Raw genomic sequence first — 7,733 nt, 5'->3', positions numbered from 1 at the left:
CTGATTCTTCAAGCGTACGTACCTTTTGTAAAGGTTTTGTTAACATGTGCAAGAAAGAAAGACCCAAAATCTCCCAAAACTCTTGACAACTTGATCGTGATCCCGTCCCATCTGGGAAACTTTCTTTTCCCAGCTTTTTGAGAGCCCTCCACAGTGTAAAGGGTCTTTCCAAATAGTTTGCTCATTCAGGGTCCATAACATTGGGGTGGCCAAAAAAATCTTTGTTCTAGATTCTTTGCTTAAGGGAGAGGGTGAATCTTCCTTTCATATGATTTGGTTGAGATGATCTAGGTTTGCCCATCTCGATGGACAAACCTGAAGCAAGGGGGATTGCAAGCGAGCTAGAACGATAATGTTCCAAAGCATCAAAGACACTCAAATGGGGAGAGGCAGTTTGATACTTCAAAAACTCCATAACACACTAGTCCCCTTGGGTCCCATGGGATGTGATCTCTTAAATCCATTCTAGAGAGACATTGCTAGAAAAGTAAACAAAAAGGGACTCGTACATTTTTCACACCTTTGGGATGGAGACAGCAGAACGAGAAGCTTCCAAAATTTAATATCAACAAAAGTGAACAAATTATGATCAATAGGGCCATCCAAGGTCTTAACAAGGTGCTTATGCCAATTTGTAAGGCTGATCTTGATTGGAAAGCATGGCAATGACTCAAGCATAAAAACTTCACCAAACCACAAACCAAGTCACTCTACTGCAAACTTGTGTCCAAAGCAGATTGATTTTCCCCACTTAATAAAAAATGAAGGAAGCATTGTCCCAAATCTAGATGGGCATCAGTTGTAAACATCATTTGAGACCCTTAGTGGCCCTCAACAATGATGATCTTCCTATGGAAGGTGCTATGGGGAGCCATGCTTATTGGGGAAAAAAACCTAGCTAGATGGGATAGGTTGTGATAGATGCTCAGGATGCAAAGTAGCTTGCAAGGATCCCCTTAACCTATTACAACATTATCCTCAGCTACAAGGGCCTTGCAAGTAAATATGTAAATGGATACAAACAACCTAGAAGATCCTATTCTTTAAGAACGATCTACTCTTGGGAGGAAAGAGTTGGAAAAACCAAGCCATTCTTATTTGTACACAATCTATCTGCTTTTGCTACTTCAAACAATTTTGAAGTTCTAGGAAATCGTGTGTCTTTGAAAATGACCACTTGATGACCAACTCTAGTAGCAACCAGCTCACAAAATGTATTTATCTAGTAGCTCTCATCTCTAAGGGGCTATGTAAATTTGAAATGAATGTAATGATCCCTCGAGGCACTTGACATGCTTGAGATTATTGTACATCCCTTCCTATGCTAACATATTATATCCACTCACAATGTGAGTATGGCTGGGGTTTCTCACTAGAGCAGCTCCATCTTGTAGGTCCTCAACCCGAGAATATTGGGGTGACTTGATAGATGACCTTCCTTTATTCTCAAGTTCCATTGGGATGACACCCTACTCCATTTCCATAAAGCAGAGATACGAGAAACAAAAGAGAGGACTTCCTCTATCCACAGTGATCGTGGTTGTAAGGGTCATACGCCACAGGCAATGTCGATAAATCAAGGATTCTAATGGAAGTTATTTCCTATAGCACAGAGTTGAAATATCATTGACATATTTAGAATCCATAAAGAATGCCTTTTTGCCAATGTTTAAGAGGCATGGCCGCCATTCATAAACCCTGAATATGATATGAGACATAATGTAAACTAACTAGTAATCTTGTGAAAAGTACCCGACTAATCGGGTCCACCCATCTGTAGACCTAGGTCCGTTAGGATACCAGTCTCCCACTTTTCACACCAAACTCACTTGTTCTTCTTGTTTTTTAGCTACTACCACACTGTTTTACATATACAAACAATGTTCCTTAATTCATTCCAGACACAGGCTCTTATGCAACCCTTAAAACAATACCAAAACAATTCAAACAAGGCATAATGAAGACAGTCCTACATTTCAACAAAAATAAATTTTCCAATTTCTTATTAGTTGCCGCTCTACTAGCGGACTTTCTCTGTGTATAACCAGCAGAGCCTTTGCAAAGGATTTATTTATTTGCTAATTGCAAATTGCACAACCTTCCAATCTTGCTAACAGCGAGGCATCTCGCTACCCGTCAGGCATCTTGCTAACCGCCAGTCATCTCACTAATCGTCGCGAAAAATAAAAATAGACCTGATAACCTCATCTTAATTTCCGCTAACCACAAAGAACAAAAGATATTCTCCCAAAAATTATTCTCTTTAAATGATTCTGTAAACATGACCAACTCTTCATATCAACCAATAATAACTTATCGAACAATAAGAGTTTAAGAAACAGTGACAAGTTACCAAACAGTTCTTTTACTAATCTATGAAAGCATATGCTTGTTTCTTGTGATAGAATCACGTTTCTTGGACAGTTCAACAAAATCAATATGCTTAGCTTCCCAGGTCAACATGAATAGCAATGCAAAATTATAAGTTTGTCTTATACGATTAGCGACATGTTTGATTACCTTCCGTGTTGGAGGTTGGGTAGCTTCAACTTCTTCAGCAGTCGATGCATCCTCTTGAGCAATGATTGGAGTAGATGATACCTTCCTTTGCACCTTCTTTAGAAATAGACTTGAGGCTTAAGTTTCCCATATTAGCCTATTTTCCCAAGTGAATAAAGACCATAATTAATAGTTTTACAGTTAGATTTTTAATCTAATCGTTTTGTTGGAACGCTCTATGACTTAATAAAATGCGAATCTTAAGTACTTTTCCAAAATAAATGAAATAGATTTTATTGAAAAATCTTGGGTACATTACATCGTCTTTTGCATTGCTTCCTATGAGGCCCTAGAGTAGGGAGGTTCACAAGGGGTGCTATGGTAGGGTGAGGTTAAAGTGATTCTTGGCTGGAGATTGGGTTGGGCAAAGGTAGCGGGTATTAGTGGCTATGGGGTGGGATGTAAGGCTAGTATATGTCTTCATCAATTGCTTTTGTTTGCTAGTAGCCCCTTTTTTAGTCTACTAGGAGAGGTCATCCCTCCCACCTACTCTTGGGGAGGGTTAGAGGAACCATGTATGATGGTCTATGTTTGCCCTCGCTCCCATTAGTGGGGCAATCAATGGATCTCAATGCACTATTGTGGAAAGGGTTTGTCCCCCTTTTGAAGGCCTAATGGATCTTAGGGATGAGGTTTGCAAGTGGGGATTTTGGACATCCATCATGTATCTATTTGATTGCTCCTCTGATTGGACATTATATTGGATTCTATTTGTCTTTTTTCGAGATGGCCAATGTTTTTGGCTTTGCTAATGTCCTTATTTGGCCTTATTTCAAGGCTATCTCAAGGTATGCGTTTTTCTTGTGGCAACAACACCATCATGGTGGCACCTCAAGAGGCCTTTTTTGGTGATGAGGATGATGGGCCTCGCCCTTTCGGCAAGTTATATGGTTTTCTTTCATCTAAGGTTGGTCTACATCTTCTATGTTCCTTTGATTGTCTAGTATATGTCTTTTAGAGGGTGGCTCCCTCGTTAGCTAGTGTAATGTTTTGATAGTTTTCTCTGGTTGATTCATCTTAAGGGTGATCTATGTTTGGGGTGGCAGACCATGTAGGGCTAGTGGCAAGCTCTTAGTGTTGCTCAGTGATGCTTTGCTCAGTTGATGATGTATGTGGGTCGCTCCCTGTTAAGCCTATCACTTTGCATCCATGGCTCGTGTTGGTACAGATTACCATGTAATTTTTTTAGTTTTTATAGTCTATTCACCCACACATTGTGGGTTTTGAAAAAAAAGGTTCATATGTTCTTTTGGATTTACTATATAGTAGTGCCAATGAGCACATTGCATTGTAGCATAGTGTGCTCTATTCTCTTAAGAGTTGCAAGCTTCTCTCTTTCTATCAAAATAGTATTTTCTTTCACCACCCAATGTCGGCAAAGTCATCACAAAAGATCCATCCATCCATTTTCATTGGTTCAATGTATTTTCTCGCAAGCTAGTTTGATATGGTGTCACAAATGTAGCATAGTGTAAATCACCATTCCCTATCCCACAAACCAAATCCATTAAAAAAAAGTCAAAATTTTGTTCCAAGAACATTCTTATGGTAGGTGTGATTTGTTCTTTTTTGGCCTGCCTTTAAGCAATGGGCTATAGTGTTGAGTATCCTTTTTGGAATGCCATAAGGAGTGAGACTTGAGTGATGCTTCCCCTTTTTGCCAAGGATAAGTCGGACCATTTTGGCCTGCCCAAAGGGCAAAGGTTATAGAGATGCCTTTTCTTTTTGCTGACTAAAATAGAAAGAAAGTTGAGTTGTATTTTTTGATAGGTCAAAAATGTTGATTGGTTGAAATAAAATAGTGGATACTCATTTAAATGAACCTATTGGAAAAGGACGTAGAGTTTTACTACTATTTTTTTAGTGGATAGAGGTAGTGGACATTTATGAGGCATTAAGATATCCAAAAAAACATGAACCTACAGAGTTGTACTTGATGGCTCCAGTAGTAGGTCTCGGCTCGTGCCAATTCTGGTTTCGGGATGTATTCTAGATACCTCAGCCAAATGCTTTTCGAATTACACACTAGATATTTATCTCACTTATGCTGAGCAGCGAGGCTTTGCAGGTCTACCTGTGTCGCTTTTCGGGTACGCACGAGAGGAAGATTAGTGAGGCTTTGCAGGTCTATCTATGTCGCTTTTCGGGTACGGGCGAGAGGAAGATGGGAGTCTATATCTTGAATGCAGGGTGTTGCAAGCAGGGAACACTGTAAGAGTCTAGGTGCAAAGGAGAACAAATCAACCATGGAGAGTGCCGGGGAGCGACTGATGGTGCAAGCAGGGAACACTGTAAGAGTCTAGGTGCAAAGGAGAACAAATCAACCATGGAGAGTGCCGGGGAGCGACTGATGGTGCTCGCGATAGTAATGTGCATGTGTGTGTGTGTGTGTGTGTGTGTGTGAGAGAGAAGCACAACGGACTCCAAGTAGGGGATGGGGATGGCATGCTGCAATAGGCCAAGACTGACGATTCGTGAACCTCCATCAAGGAGAACCACACAGGCCACCCACGGAGACGGTGCTGATGAGATCCACGCCACCGTCAGAGCGGGCCTGCACAAATTCCGTCTGGATTCCTTGGAAGCCCCTGGTGCACACGTCCTTGTAGGTTCTCTTGGAGAGGTAGCCCCGTTTCACCCCTTTGGCCAAGCTATACACGAACATGCAGGATGCGGAGGACTTCAAGTAGTTGCCATGCCGCCTCCCTTGAATATCCAACACCTCCCACCACACGCCTGTGGCGAGGTCCTGCACCTTGGCCACCGCCAGCCGCCGCTGAAGAATGGATACCAGATCGGCCCTTTGAGCGTGTCTAGTCTTCGGGGAGAAATCCAGAATGTCCACCAACGCCATGAAGAACCAACCCACTGTGCATCCCCAGAAGCTAGGTGATGTGCCCATCTGTGGGTCGGCCCACCCCTGTTGCAGCGACTCGTCGTAGCCGTGATATAGCAACCCTGTCTTGGCATCCCGTGCGTGCTCCTCCATCAGCAAGAACTGCAGCAATGTCGAAGGGGGTATATAGCATTGTGTGTGCTGCAGACCTATTCAATGCAGGGTGTGTGAGCCGTAGAACTTGAAGTGTGCAGGCACGTTGCAGTGCCCGACAGAAAATGGCAGGCGGAGACAGGGACAGTGATAGTGTGTGACAATGCTATTGATAGCAAAAGCAAGTGATGGGTTGCAGACAGTTTCTTTCTCTCTCTCTCTCTCTCTCTCTCTCTCTCTCTCTCTCTCGTAGGTGAATTGAGCAGGAGCCAGAGGATGTATGATGATAGGCAGGTAGCGATTGAGTGAAGGCAACCATGCAAGGAGCAAAGCAGGCACGACGAGGCCGGTGGGAGCACCCTGCAGGTGAAGGGGGATGGGGTTCTATGAGGGCTTGTCTGCACGGATCGAAAAAAACAAGGCAGACGAATGAGGATGCCATGAGGGCTTCTTTCCTCTGTGTGCGGGCAAAGCAAGGGAGGGTGCATCCATGATGCGGTGTTGTTTTGTGTGTAACCATGATGAGGGGATTGGGAGCACCCTGCAAGTGAAGGGGATGCACTGCAGGCGGAGCCTTGAGGAGGTGGTGTGTGTGTGAGGAGGGCTGTGGGAACATCTGCAGGCGTTAGTGTTGAGGTTTGCCAAAGGGATGGAATACATCTGATCACAAGCTCGCTTCAAAGCAATGTTGGACACATCTTCATGTTGATGCGAGCCGTGCCACTATTCTTTACTCTGCTAATCAAACTCTCTAAACTTTGATGCTAGCCATGTCTATCCACTTCGCCTTTGTATTCACTCCTACCTACCTTTGTCTCCTCCGGCAGAGCCAGCACATCTGTATTGACGTCCACCTTTAACGCGGCATGGTCACACACACCGCTATCTCCCCACCGATGCCTGTGTGTATCTCCTTATGCTTTTGGCTCTCATGCCCAATGCTATCACCTCTTTGCCTTCTCATTTCCAGCACATTCCTGTGTGAATTTGAGTGCACACTCTCTACAAATGTAGGACTTGCAGCTGGCCTATATTCGTCACATAGCCTTCCCGACTTGTACCGCACTCCACATGCATTGCACAGCATCTTTGGCCCCATCAGTCCCGCCCTCCATTGCGGCATCTTTTGTGTGGCACAATGAAGACACTTCCGTACTGGGGTAGCATCCTCCACCTTCGTTTTCTTAGGCTTGGGGTTGAAGAGTTTGGTAGGACGCTTTTCCTTACTGAAGGAGGATTTTTTCACATTCATGGCAGACTTCTTCATTCTCTGATTGCTATGAATGCGAACAAAGTCTTCATCTTTGTCGTCGTCATCATCGTAGTCGTAGTATGTGTTGTACATATTGGACTCAGATGATGCAGCTTGGATGGCATACGTGGTGCAGGCAGTTTCCAAAAGGTTTTCCTAGACTTCAAGGGAGAGAATTCGTGTGTTCAAGAGGCAAACAACAATGCAGCAGTGTTTGCTACGCGCATGCCCAGGAGCAGGAGACATTTCAAGGCTGAAGCTGAAGAACGAGCATTGCTTTCCTCTTGAAAAAGTGTAGCACAGAAACAGGGCTTGTGGTTGAAAAAACTCTTCACTGCTCTAGCAGCGGTGCTCGCCCTTGTCATCGTCACCTAAGGTGCCATGAGTGCCCCAACCAAGGCAGGCAGGAGCATCACTAGAGGAGGACTCTACAAAATTGGAGAGCCATTCAAGCTCTGCCACATCATCACATTTGACAAAAACCAAAAGGAGACAGCCAAGTTAGTTATTGCCCAAAATAATGCAAACTGAATTGCCAAGGATAATCAAATTGTAAGTTTAAAAATCATTGCCAAAATTTCCATTAAGTTTTTATTAAGAAAACTTTCTTTTCAGCTTTTGTAATTACTGCAAATTGAATGGTGATTGTCAAAAAAAAATTGTTAGAGAAGGGAGCTGGCTCAATCTTAAGCTCACAGGAGGTGGCATTGCTAAGGCAGGGCTCAATGGGGCCACCTATGTCCTCATTTAAAAATTCAGGAGGTCAGCAATCGCCAAGAAGTGGGAGTACTCAGTATCGGCTGTTGTTAGCACCGTATTTGACTTTCCGGTGGGCTTAACAAGTGGGGGCACATAACCACCATGAGCGGATGGCAGAGGAGGGGCAATGTCCATTGCCAGGCCAAATTACGAAGAGGAAGGATGCATAGAGGG

At 43.7% G+C, this 7,733-nt stretch overlaps 1 pseudogene; it reads right to left on the bottom strand.

The window, feature by feature from the left end:
• Nucleotides 1-6,309: 6,309 nt before the first annotated feature.
• On the bottom strand, nt 6,310-7,733 carry LOC147459737 (GATA transcription factor 9-like; annotated as a pseudogene).

This window comes from Adiantum capillus-veneris, chromosome 4 (assembly GCF_014529385.1).
Source record: "Adiantum capillus-veneris isolate H3 chromosome 4, ASM1452938v2, whole genome shotgun sequence".
NCBI lineage: Eukaryota > Viridiplantae > Streptophyta > Polypodiopsida > Polypodiales > Pteridaceae > Adiantum > Adiantum capillus-veneris.
This window is presented reverse-complemented; position numbering and strand designations above follow the sequence as displayed.